We start from the raw sequence: 13,877 nt of genomic DNA, 5'->3' as shown, positions 1-13,877 counted from the left end.
TGCTGTAGAAAGAAATCAACAGTTTCATTGTTTGTATAATCTAGCAGAAGTGGCTCAAAACAGGCTGCATCCTGCCATGAAACATCCTACTGGGTGATGCTCAAGACCTGTTAGGTAGCTGGAGATGAAAGATGAAAATAGAAGTAACAGCCAAAAGGTTAATAAAAACTAACCCTTTTCTTTGCCTGCTTTGCAAAACTTCTACTAAATGTTTCATGCGGAAGAGAGTTTTAAAGCTGGGCTAAGTCAAGTTGGAAACTTGTGGCAATAATGGGCATTTTATTTGCTCTCTATACATCCCCTACCCATTCCTAGCCAGCGGATCAGATGGTATTTAAATTACCCGTTTGGAACAGCAGGGGAGAACTTTATGTAAGTCAAGAAAGGATTCATGTTGGCTCAGAAGTCATCTCCTGACATGTCATGCGATCTTTCCTTAGATCCTCAGAGCTCTCTTGGCCTGCAATCAGTTTGGTTTACCTGCCATCGCGAGACACACAAGTAATTGTGAGTAGTGCCAGGTAGAAAAAGATGATCAAGGCAATATCAGTAAAATCTGCCTCTAAAATAGTGCTCCAGATGCTCAGACTATTCAAAAGGGTGAGTGTCAGACACTCCCATCATCAAATGAAAGTGTTACTGAGCTAACCTACTACTTAAGCAACATTGTACCACCTAGAAGGGACAAGCTAGGTGACTATTACTATTACTTGGGAACCAACCTACACAGGACATCAAAAGTGTGATTTTTAATACCACTCAACATAGGCCAAACTCTGTACCCATTTCAATCAAAAGTTATCCTCCCAGGACATCAACAGGAGCAGAATTAGTGCTTTTTGAAAATCCCTTCCTCCCCATCTAACAGTCACTAGTTAGGCCACACTGACCTCACACATTTACCTTGACCTCTATTTATCCCACCTCCATCTACCCCTTTCTCCACTCTTCCTCCCTATCACCTTTCTTCTGCCCTCAGCTGACCCATCTGCCATCCCAGCATTTGAAAACAAAACACGATACTCTTGCTGCTTTGGGACTATGACCCATCAGCTGTATAAAGTGGGGTGCACTTTTCCTTTGGGGAGTGCGGACACGTTCAGGATTTGAAATGGCTTCAAACAGAAGCTTGATGTGGGCTTTTGAGATTAACACCCACTCCTAGCCCACCAAACTTTTCAGTAATTCCTTTCATTGTACTTTTTAGTCTTTGTCTGTGAGGATAATATTACAGTATCTATGCCCAACAACAGTTGGAGGGATGCAGGACTATTTTGAAAGGCTTATAAATGTATTTAACCAGTCAGTTCCTTCTGCGAAGGAGTGGATTCAAATTCCCTCTCTCACTGGAAAGGAAAAACACTCAAATTGGAAAGGAAAAAAAAACAAAGAACTGTTTGGGGGAATTCTGGGTTTCACAGGCATCTTCTGAGTGGAATGTTACATGATGCCTACAGGGCCTTTCTTCTGTGCTTTAGAAGAACAAGGAGATTGTGTTTCATACATCATTTACAACTTGCTGCATCGATCACGCAGTCAGTGCATATTAACATGAAGCTGAGAGAGAAAGGCTTCTGCTCTCTGAAAGTTTCGAAGCTTTGCTGGCACGGAGATGCCTTGGCTGCTGATTCCATTTCACTGCATCACCCCACCTGCCTGAACTACGAGCACCCAAAGTGAAAGGAGGGAGAAATGGGAGGAGGGGGGGGTTCCCTGTAATGAGACAGCACTGGTTGGAGCTGGGGACACAGCAAAATAGGATTATGGTACGGCTCTGCTGAACAGGCCCAATAAGACCCCAGAAATGCTTCTCTCTCCTTCTTTCATTCTTCCAACCTTCTGATTTACCCCTCCTGAGTCTGGTTCATCCCTGCAGGCTCAGGTGCCAATGCAGAAACAGATGGGAGCCAGATTGTGCCTCACTTATTTAGGGGCTGCCCTAAGTTTCACCCTGATGCACTAGCCCCTGTGAGCCTTTGCAGGGCCCCAGAATAGCCAGGATAAGAACAGTATGGCCAGCCCCAGGGCTCAGAAATCATGAGATTGCCTTACAAATCAGATTTTTTTAAATTGTGAGCTCTCTATAGTTGCCTCCTGGTTTCTGAGCCCTCAGGTACACTCAGGACATAATCTGCAGACTTCTCAGCAACCACAGGGGCTAGAAACATTCTTTAAAAAAAAAATTAAAGCTGAGATTTTCACATAATCACAGGCCTCCAGGAGCTAGAGCTTTAAGGAAGCACCAATAAAATCATGAGAATCTGCAACACTCTAAGGACACCCTGGCCATACCTTCTACCCCCTTTCGCCTCTGACCCACCCTTGCACTTGAGGCTGCTGGGCAGGTGCCACAGAGCTGGCAACAGGAGGATTGCCCTGGTGTGGAGTGGAAGGGTGCTTTATGTCTGTCCAATAGTTCCTCTACATGTTCCCACCAGGCAAAAAGGGGCCCCGCTCTGTGTACAAGCAGAAAAGAGGGGCAGGTGCAACAGGAAGGCCGTGATTTTTAAAATACACAAAGAGCCCAGTTTCTGCAAGACTCATTTCTGCTTCTAGTCAGTGAATGACAAGGTCTGGCAGCAGGATAGGGCCCCGAGTCCTGGAAGCTCATAGTAGGTAGTCTGGGAACATCCCAACCCAGCTAGAAAGCTGCCTCACAATCTTGAAATGCCAAATCCTGCTCTGTTTCACTGCATGCATTTGTCATTAGACTGCTTGGGTCTAGGAGTTCAGAACCAGATCATTTTGAGCTTCACAAGGTGTGAGGGAACTGCTCGGTCTTCCAAGTGGATTCGAAAGAAAGAAAGAGGTAGGCTGCTACCGGCTGGCTCTCTGACAGACCCTGTGCATTCAGATGGGGACAGAACCAGACTGACAATCACCCAGTGTCAGGGATGAAGAAGGGACAGTATTGATTTCAGCACGGAGAAGGTGATTATTTGAGTCAAAAGGCACAGCAGGGGTGCACATTATTTTGCCTTAAGCGTGCTGAGAGGCACAAAGGCCCATGGCCAAGAACCTGCGACCAGCCAAGCAGTGCAGCTTGGGTATAACAATGCATCCCTTCATTTGATTATAAAATAGATATGACAAATGCTTCTTAATCAGTTTCAGACTCGGGACTCTGACAGGTTGATGCAGATACACCAGTGCCATAGCTGTGCTATGATCACATGGCTAACTCCCAGTGAGCTATTTCCTGATGTCATGCCCTGAGTCTAGGGCATGACTGGCAGAGCGAAGCTAGTGCTGTGGCTGCATTGTCATTGCAAGCCTCTCTTCGTTGGCTACACAACTTCTCAAAGCAAAGGTCCCTGGGGACTGCAATAGCCTTATTCTAAGGCCGAGACTGACGTTTCTGGGGAAAGTTTGAAGGAAATCTCAGGTTCCCCACATGAAAAATACGGAACTTTTCTCAGCCATTGAAAATAATGCTTATGTGCCTGTTTGACAGACAACAGCTTCAGAATGCTTTGGCTTTCAAACACCAAGTGAGCACAAGCATATAACCCTCCCTAAGGTATTCAGTTAACAACCCTCTTCCCTGAGTATGATCGGCTGGGGGTGGAGTAGTGGGAGGGCAGGGATGCAGGAGTTCCTCTTAACTCTGTCTGAAAGGCACCTAGCAACCCTCACCTCGCCTCCCTGCTCACTAGAGGTGACGGTCATCCCTGGGCCAGCACAAGACCTGGGCATCATTTAAATCCCACTTAAGCCATCAAAACAGGACTTCAGTAAGCTGTGCTGGTGCTCTGCACAGGGGTTAGGAAAACAGTGATAGTGGTAGCAATAGGCGATGTATAAGCACCCACGTGCATAAACTGGGAGGCAGCAAAAACTGCTTACCAGAACACCAGCCGTCTCAGCCTAGCTGGATGTGAAAGGTGCGGTGCCTTGCACAAAGGGAAGTGTTGACTCTCACAAGCAGTACTGTTGGTGCACATGTCGAGTCCTGCCTCACTCCTTGTTACAGTCCTGAATGAGCTCCCTGGCTGCTGCACTTGGATTCAACCACTGGATCCAGGGGCAGACTAGCTACTGGCTGACAAGGCCCGTGCCCAGGGGCCCCAGCCAATTGGAGGGCCCCGGAAAAATGGTTGCCCACACGCCCCGATCCCACTCCCCGGTAGGAGCACCAGGTGGGCAGGGCGGGGGAAGCCCTAGCGCCCAGACCCCGTCTGCAGCCTTGGGACTGGAGGAGCTAAAGTTGGTCTTGGGGCCACAGTTTGGGGGGGTAGAAAGGAGCAAATGGGTTGCAGGGTCACAATAGGGGGCGTGGAACGGGGAAGGGCTGCAGGGAAATGGGAGAATGGGGTGGGGCCATGGGCAGGGCCACAGATGGAAGGGGCAGGACTTCAGGCAGAAGGGGTGGGGAGGGCCCCCCCCGATGCTCTAGCCCCCGGCCCCAGGAAACCTTAATCCGCCTTTTGTTTGTTCTGAGCCACAACTTTCAGAATGCCAAACCAAAATGCTTCGAGGCAGCAGCTGGAGCTTGAAATTAATAATAATAATAAAAAGTGGTTGAGCTGATGTTCAGAATAGGTCACATGCTCCTAAGCTTGCTGGGTGTGGGAAGAGTCAGGGCACTGGCTCTGGGCCCCAGGCATGCTCTTGAGGTGCAGACCCTCTGTCTTACATCCGCATCTGAGATATGGAACTCCACAGTCCAAGTGCCTAGGCCCTGAAGCTGCTGCTAGCTCTCCCAAGCTCTGATACAAGCTGCACAGTATCACTGAAGCTGTGAACCCCCTGGATTACTGACTTCTCCTTTGGGGCTTCATGACAGTTAAATCAAGCAGCACAGCAACTTTGCAAATGAACTTGTAAACCAGTCACTCATTAGTCACCAACAAACACAAGAGATATACAGATCTATGGAAAACTTGCATGCAAATCCCTGCCTCAGTTTCCTTCCTTGCCTAATAATCCTTTGGATCATAGTGTCCTTCCAGGGGCCCGAAGAGGCTTCTGCACCCTCTCATACCCAGCCACATCTCCTGGTTCCTCTCCCCTTGCTGGCGAGAGTCCTTTTTACACCATTTCAATTCCCTGAGTCAAGTGATTCCCTGAGTAACTACAAGTCCCTTGTCAGATGATTTCTTAATTAGTTACAGCCCATCTGAGAGAACTGGTTTCTCTGGCCTGCAACCAGCACATTGTTCTGAGATGCTTGCATCTGACATGAAGACCATTGATTGCTCTCCCTTATTAGCCCTCCACTAACTCCTCCTTGAATCCCAGTCCAAACTGAAGGTTAGAAGGCAACAGTGCACAAGATGCAGAGTAATTTACAATCAAAATGGCATTCACAGGACAAAATGGGGTTTGTAGTTTGCTATAAACATGGGCAGAGATGCATTAATCCAGCTCACACACACACGCCAGTTAGAGTGCAAATGCTGCATCTACAGCTCACTGGAAAGTTTCTGATGGAACATTTTTCCATCAGAAAATGCCTATTTGTTGAAAGCAACAGGATATGCAGAAATCTGTCAGTTTTAACAAAGGTTTGTTTTGGGGGGAAAGCATTTCAATAAGATCCAAAGGACAAATTTCAATATTTTTTGAATAGAGTGTTTAAAAAATGACTTTTTGTTTCAACATTTCTTTTGTTTGGTATTAGAAACCTTTAAAAATGTTTAGACTGTCAAACCCTGAAACAAAATCGAAGTGTGTTGAGTTTATCAAAACAAAACATTGCATTTGACCCAACACAATTTTTTTTTTAATTTTGTTTCACAGGAAATTTCAAAAGAGTTTGGTTTTGTTCCATTTCAGAATGAAAAAAATGTCCCATGAAATAGAAGATATGGTCCATGCCCAACTCTATCTAGCTAAAGCCTAAGTCTGCTGGCTACCCAGAATCAAATAGAGCAATCAGGGCACACAGAGATTTGGAGTGCAGAGACTGGAACTTAGGTGCTCTTGCAGAAGTGGCCCAGCCGCAGATAATTCAAGGAGGGTAAATGCCCTACTACTGCTGCCTCTGTCCTCATGCAAGGACACTCAGGCAGTGCCTAACCCATCTGGAGAGCATGGGGTGGCTCTTCTTCTGCTCCGAGCAACACACAGAGCTGGGCTTCATTTCTCCTCCTTTTCTCAGCAGGAGCAGGCAACTACCTCTCCATCAGAGTAGTGGCACGAAAGGGTTAGTCAGTCTTCTCCCTTCCCGTCTACAAAGTCTTCTTCTGCTGGGACTGGGGAAGGGCAGCTGCTTTCTGATAGGAAAATGTAGAAAATGTAGAAAATGTAGGCTCCTGAGTCAGCAAAGCGTTTAAACACATTGACTTCAATGGGACGGAGGTACATGCTTAAGAGAGTGACCAGATAGCAAGGGTGAAAAATCAAGATGGGAGCAGGGGTAAGAGGAGCCTATCTAAGAAAAAACCCCGAATATTGGGCCTGTCCCTCTAAAATCAGGACATCCGGTCACCCTAATGCTTAATGTTAACCGTCTGCTTGAGTGCTTTGCTGAATCAAGGCCTAGGCTGGCTGCAGTCTGGCCCAGCTGGGGATGAATCAATGTGGCCAACTCTCACCATTTGATGGCATGTCTTGAGATATTGGGTGGTTTTCTGAAAGCCCCAGCTCCTGGAGTCAGAGTATTACCTGACAATCTCAGCTCTCAGGGTTAATCTTTTTTAAAAGTATATTTTTAACTTTCACACATGCAGGGGAAAACTTTGGAATTGAACCCCAGATGTTCCAGTGCCCGGAGGCAAATAAAATGAACCCAACATTTATTATTTTTAAAGATCACATGATTTTTAAGGCACATTCATGATTTGGGGGGGTTGGCAATACTAACCTTTGTGCTGGCAGAGGAGAACATCTTGAGTTTGCCTTACAGAAGCTCCAGGTTTGATCAGAGTCACATGCAGAGCTCTAGAAAGCCACTCATTCCCCCCGGCAGCCCAAACCTGCTGCAGATGCTCTCCACAGCTTGGCAAGCCATCCCGCCCCTGCAGATCCTCTAGCCTGCTCCCCAGTTTTTGTGTTAGCATCTGGAGTCTGGCATCCTTTCTGCTTCATGAATGTCAAAGTGCGTGTGCTCCACAGGGTGCATTTAATTAATCAAAGCAGGTGAATGTAGACAACTGTTCCGCTCTGCATGCATCCATGGGTGAGCCTTTTTCACTCCTCCCGTACAAACAAAGACTCAGCTTTATGCTAGATAGCAAAAACCTGTAAAACTTGCATGTCAGTAGTTCTCAGAGCTTGTATATGGCACACCTGAGCCATGTTCAGACAGCATCAGCTGCCAATAGCTTAGGGGAGGCAGTGAAGGCACGTCTATACCCCACTTATTCTATAGCACATTTATTCTCTTAGCTGGAGTGGGAAAGGGTGTGACCTTTGTGCCCCCCGACACTGGTGCTGAATGCTAACAGGAGAACGTTCACCATGGCTGCAGACAGTGATTTGGGGCAGGAGGGTTGTTATGAGAATTGCCTTTGTTTCAGTATTTACAATGATGTTTTGTTCCATTATTTAGCTTAGATTGGCTCAGATGACTGGGATTTTGATGTTGGAAAAACATATGGCTTTCCTTGGTCCATAGTCACTTTCAGTCCCAAGGTAAAAGCAGAGCAGGGATGGCCAATGCAGCAGGTTCCCTTGAACAAAACAGTTACGCAAGTTTACTGCAAACACTAAGGGCCAGATTTTTCAAAACTGCCTCACACCCAGCAACTCCTGTTGGCCTCAGTGAGGGCTGTGGCAGGAAAATCTGGCCTTGAGTACTTCAGCTATGAAATATGGATTGAAGGCATCAGACTCTATATATGTCTGAGCTTCTTTATTTAACGTGTAACAGGAATGTGAAGACTGTATACCCCATGCCATGCAACTCTGCGTTCTGATTCCTCTACATGGATCCTTCAGCCATTAAGCAAAATAGCTATTACAACCAACTGCGCCTAGGGGCTCTTTGGGTTCCTTAGCCCAGTGTAATAATGTACCTTTGATGAACACCCCCATCTTTAGTGCCATCTGACGCCTGGCTGGAAGAAACATTATTCCTGGCTCATACTGTCTTCTTCACCCTCCAGTCATGCTGTTCTTCTGAGTCTCAACAGGGCTTATATTTTGCTTTTATTGCCGCTGCAGCAGCTCTGCACCACTATCACAAAGAGCCACTATCCTGAGCAGTAAACCACTCTTACGTGCTCCAGAGCTCTAATAATAAACTTTTAGGGATGACATTTTTATAGCTGACAGACGAGATACCTTGATGGATTATCAGACACTGTTAGCCATCATTGCTGTACTCTATGTTACTAATGGCTTTGCAGAGGCTTCGCTTTCATTTTTCTTTCCCTTTTGTTTGTTCTGAGCTACAACTTTCGGCATGCCAAAACCAAATGCTTCGAGGCAGCAGCTGGAGCTTGAAATTAATAATAATAATAATAATAAAAAGTGGTTGAGCTGATGTTCAGAATCTAGAGTCATGCTATCACATGGAACACTGTTCCTCACAACTGATCTGATTTGCATTCTTGGTTTTGGTGGCTATTTAGCGGCAACATTAAGAGACTGCACAGGTAAAATTTCAAGAGAGTCAGGAAATGCAGGAGGGTTACAGGTGGCTTAAAATCTTAAAAACTGTTAACAGATTAGCGTGCATTCAGGGTGAAATTCACCCCTGTGCCAAATGCCAGCACAAGATCTACACACACTTAAGCCCCTGCTTGGTAACAGATATTAAAATTGCAAAACTTCAGTGGGTTCAGGGGTGCATAGGTCTTGTGTTGAACCTCTGTCCAGGGTTAATTTTGCCCTTATGAAATAATGCATGCTGCATTGCTTATTCCGTGCAAACTCTGTTAATATCAAAACACAGCCAGTTGTTTTCAAACTTGATGACGGTGCCCACGATGCAGATTTATTAACATGCCAAGTTTCATAGAGCAGCTGTTTTGAGTTATTTGTACGGGAGGGGAAGTGGGGCGATTTTTCGAAATAGGCTATTTTGTTTTCTTCATCTCAAAAATGGCTGCAGGGTTTTACTCAAATGTTTCCAAAACATCTACCCTTGTGCAGAGCCCAAGCATGGAATATTTCAGCCCACAAGGTGACTCTTACAGCACTTTTTGAGCCAGGGAACAGATGAGGTTATCATTTAAACCTCACTGTTTGAGCTGCAGGGCTTGTTACAATTCTACCACCAGATTGAAGAAGGGAGGGTCGGGGTAATTTCCCTGCTTCTGCTGGAGTTCATCCCCTCTCTGGATACTGCTAAGTATTCCTTGCCATGAATGATTTATTCCAGGGGCTCATACACATTCTCCTGAGGAGCAATTTGTTTTGAAATGGACTGGTTAGCATCAAAGGGCAGGTATTTTCAGAAATTCCTTGCAGGGAAAGATCCTGGGCTCTCCTATAAAGTCATAACCCCATCCTATCCTCCTTTAGATTATCTAGTGTTAAAAAAGAAGTCACCAGGTGGCGCTGTTACACATAGTCTTAGAAATTCTTTTTCCTGGAGTGCAAGCACTGTGCAGTCTTTGAAAAATGCTCTCTTGTTGGTAGCTTTGAAAGCGGGTTCTTTTCAGAGGTGCTGTTGCAAGCAGCAAGAGACTTTGCTCTCTACTTTAATCTCTCAAACTAGTCAGTTCTTTGGGCAGAGTTGCTCCATGGGAACCAGGCACTGGTATTGGGTGGAGATTCCTATGTGATGTTTCTGAGCACTTCTGTTCAAAGACTGGTGTACATCATCTAAATAAAACAAGTTATATCATGAAAGGACCCAGACTCCACATCACTAGTTTCTCCTTCATTGGGAAACTGACCTACGAGGCCTTGAAATCTGCTGCCACTTGGCAGAGGGGCTGCTACATGGTCTTCACGTTGCTATACTGTCAATAAAGTCAATGGGCCTAACTCACTGTTGCCCTGAACCTTTTGTAGCCATTTACACTAGTGCACATTAGGGATAAACCACCCCCAAATTAGAATGGTAGCATTTTACATGCAGTTTGCATAAGAACATAAGAATGGCCCTACTGGGTCAGAACAAAGGTCCATTTAGCCCAGTATCCTGTCTTCCAACAGTGGTCAATGTCAGGTGCCCCAGAGGGAATAAACAGATCAGGTAATCATCAAGTCATCCATCCCCTGTTGTCTATTCCCAGCTTCTGGCAAACAGAGGCTAGGGACACCATCCCTGCCTATCCTGGCTAATAGCCATTGATGGACCTATCCTCCTTTAACGTATCTAGTTCTTTTTTGGACCCTGTTATAGTCTTGGCCTTCACAACATCCTCTGGCAAGGAGTTCCACAGGTTGACTGTGAGTTGTGTGAAAAAAACTTCCTTTTGTTTGTTTTAAACCTGCTGACTATTAATTTCATTTTGTGGCGCCTAGTTCTTGTGTTATGAGACGGAGTAAATAACACTTCCTTATTTACTTTCTTTACACCACTCATGATTTTATACACCTCTATCATATCCCGCCTTAATCGCCTCTTTTCCAAGCTGAACAGTCCCAGTCTTATTAATCTCTCCTCGTACTGCAGTTTCTTACCCCTAATCATTTTTACTGCCCTTTTCTGAACTTTTTCCAATTCCAAAATATCTTTTTTGAGATGGGGCAACCACATCTGCACTCAGTATTCAAGGTGTGGGTGTACCATGGATTTATATAGAGGCAATATGATATTTTCTGTCTTATTATTTGTTTGCTTTTTTGACTGCTGCTGCACATTGAGTGGATGTTTTCAGAGAACTATCCACAGTGACTCCAAGATCTCTTTCTTGAGTGGTAACAGCTACTTTAGATCCCATCATTTTATATGTATAGTTGGGATTATGTTTTCCAATTTGCATTACTTCGCATTTATCAACATTGAATTTCATCTGCCATTTTGTTGCCCTACCCAGTTTTGTGAGATCCTTTTGTAGTTCTTTGCAGTCTGCCTGGAACTTAACTATCTTGAGTAGTTTTGTATCATCTGCAAATTTAGCCACCTCACTGTTTACCCCTTTTACCAGATCATTTATGAATTAGCATACATGACTACATAAGATGCGTGGCAACAGTGAATGCGGCCCAGAATAGTTTTCAGGAATAACATATGAACATTCCTATCATATGGCTCTTGTGATGAGTGTGTGAAGTGGTGTTGACCGCTGCCTGGGATATGGTATCCAGAAAGACATTACAAATAGGTATATTCCTCATTCCTCCCCTCTCCTCTCTGCAAACACACTCCCAGGATCTTAGGAGTCAAAGGGTCTATGTAGAAGGATGTTCCCTGATGACTTTTCCTCACCTGTTTGAGCTTCCTTTGTTTCCCTTCCTGCTTGATGACTCTGTTTACTGCTTAAATGCAAATTAAGCAGAACACACATTCCTTTATGTAGGACAGGCCTGTTTGCCAACCTCTGTTGGGGCAGGGCTGTGGAGTTTGGGACATGTGTTAATAATATCATACAGGGGATCTTATAACTTTTACATACAGTGTTGCCACACATTTTATCAGGATGATAGTGACCAGCAAATTATGAGTTGACAAGTGATACCCTACAAGACATGCCTTGTACAAAAACCATTACAATAGTGTGTAGGGTGTGAATGCAGTGGTACATTTTGTCACAGCTTTAAATCATCCTTATCCCCTTATGTACTGGGGCTTCATGCAACCTACCCAGTGGCTTGTAGGGGAACATAGGCCCACCTTCTACACTGGGTTCCACTGAAGGAACTGTAGAACGAGCAGCCAAGATCTCCTCCATCAGACGCCTTGCAGCTGCCTCCCTAGACTCCTGCCATTAGCCTTTCTTCAGGCCTTTTCCTCAGCCTCTTCCTGGACTCTTGGCAACAAGCAGCATCTCCCAGGGATTCTCCCCAGGGGTCCAGTTGTGTCAGGGTCAGTTGCAGGAACTTGTTCCAATCCTGCACCTTCCAGCTATCTTCTCTCCCTAAGCTTCCTCTTCATCCTGCAGGAACCTTCCTGTTCCCCTTGACTCTCTCCATTTTCAGGACTCTCTACAGCCAAGAAAGAGATGGCAGAGTTCTTACTGCTCTTCTCTGCCATCCCCTTCCATTTCCTCTCTTTATAGCATCACCCAGCTCCTCCCTCAGCAGCCCTCTTTAATCAGACCTGGCCCACCCTCCAGGTGCATCCAGCTGGATTAATTGGCCTCTCAGGCCCACATTAAACTTTTTATCACCAGTCTGGAGTAGACACCCCATCCCAAGTAGGTTTCTTTAACTGGTTGCATTGCACAATGATTGCATATGTTCCATCTGAAGCTGAGCTAAAAGGGCTTTAGCAAACCCATTTGGTGGCACAGGCCTCCTTGGTCTTGATGCCCACTCACACTGGAGATTTTGGTAGCGACTTCTCTTGCCTTATCCTTGCTCATCATGCTTATTTCTTCTCCCACTTTCTTCCAGTCAATCTACTCCTATTCTCTTCCAGCTCCTCCAGCACACCTGGGCTCTGCTTAGTGCAGCTGAAGAGAGGGGATTAAAGGTGGCTTTAAGCCACCTGTATATTCCCCCAAACTACTGAGCTCCTGCAGGCCCATTATCTCAGCTATTATGGCAGCACGAGAGCACTTCCTTTTACCAACAATTAACCAATAAACTCTCCAGCAATTGGAATAGTGTTTGGAAACTTGGTTTCCTTTGATTGAATTCACAGTGGGAAAACTCTCCATTAGTCAAGCCCACATATTTGGGCTCATGGTCTGAGCCCCTCAGCATTAATTTGGTGTGGGACCCTCTGGCGTGAACTAGAGCAGTTACAGGGTCACTCTGAGTTCTGCTGGTTTCAGTGGTCACTGAGGGGCTAATGCAGCCATGCCTGCCCTCTCCCAGCATGTCCCCTGCAAGGGGGATGGCATAAAGCTGGCCAGCTTGGTCTACACTACATGGGGATTCCTATGTGCCAGGGTAATCCACATCGTCCCAGTTAGGGGCAGCTTTATGTCCCCTTTGTGGCAGTGCAGTTAGAAAAGGGGCCAGAATGTCACAGAAAGACTTCTTCTACATTCCCCTGGCCTATCGGATGTAATGCCACTAATATACATGACTCACACTGCACGCTGCTTCTGCTCCGACTTGCTTGTCTGCTCACCCTCCATTGAAGGAACCACATTGCAATGGCAGAGTCTCTGCCACTAAGACATACTTGTTTGCCATTGCACTGAAAGCTGTGGCATTGCTTTATACCCATCCTAGGATGGTTTAATATTTTGATACTTGATACTGGAGTAGAGTGACTAAGAGATGGAGAAGAGTGACTGCTCTTAGTGCTAACTGCACACGCCTGCGTAAGACCTTATAGCACCCCAAGCTGATGAACCAGAATGGAGACCGATTGCAACCAATTATATTATGTCCAGCCAAATCAGAGATAGAACTGTAGGATCCAAATGAGCTAAAAGTCCTGTCCACTAGACTTCAAAATCTGCAAGGGGCAGCCTGCTGTGGCTCCATTCTGAAATGTTGAGACCTTCCTAGAGCCTACTGTTGATTAAGTTAACAGCAAAAATAGCTATGTTTATCTGAGAACAGCACCATTATTTCATAAAGCTGGTTTATTTTCTCCTTCTTCCTCTTTTTTTTCCTCATTGGTAAACCAGTGTCCCAGCATAAACTGAACATTTATTGTAGGCCTTTGTTCAAAGATAAGATGTGAGTGGGAACTGTAGGAGACCAGTTATTCTCCAGAGACATAGAAAGCAAAAACTATTTTTTGAAGTAGATCAAAAGCAGTAGCAGGTATTCAGCCACTTCCATTATGTATCTACTCACATTTTGTCGGGTGAAAATGTGTGACCCTGATACTGCACAATGTGGCCCGCATCAACCCCTGTAAGCCAATAAGATGCCTCAGACTTCTGAGAGCGAAAGAGAAGTGGTTCCTT

This window comes from Lepidochelys olivacea, assembly GCF_965140295.1.
Source record: "Lepidochelys olivacea isolate rLepOli2 genome assembly, chromosome: 9".
Taxonomy (NCBI): Eukaryota; Metazoa; Chordata; order Testudines; family Cheloniidae; genus Lepidochelys; species Lepidochelys olivacea.
Note: the sequence above shows the minus strand (reverse complement) of the source record.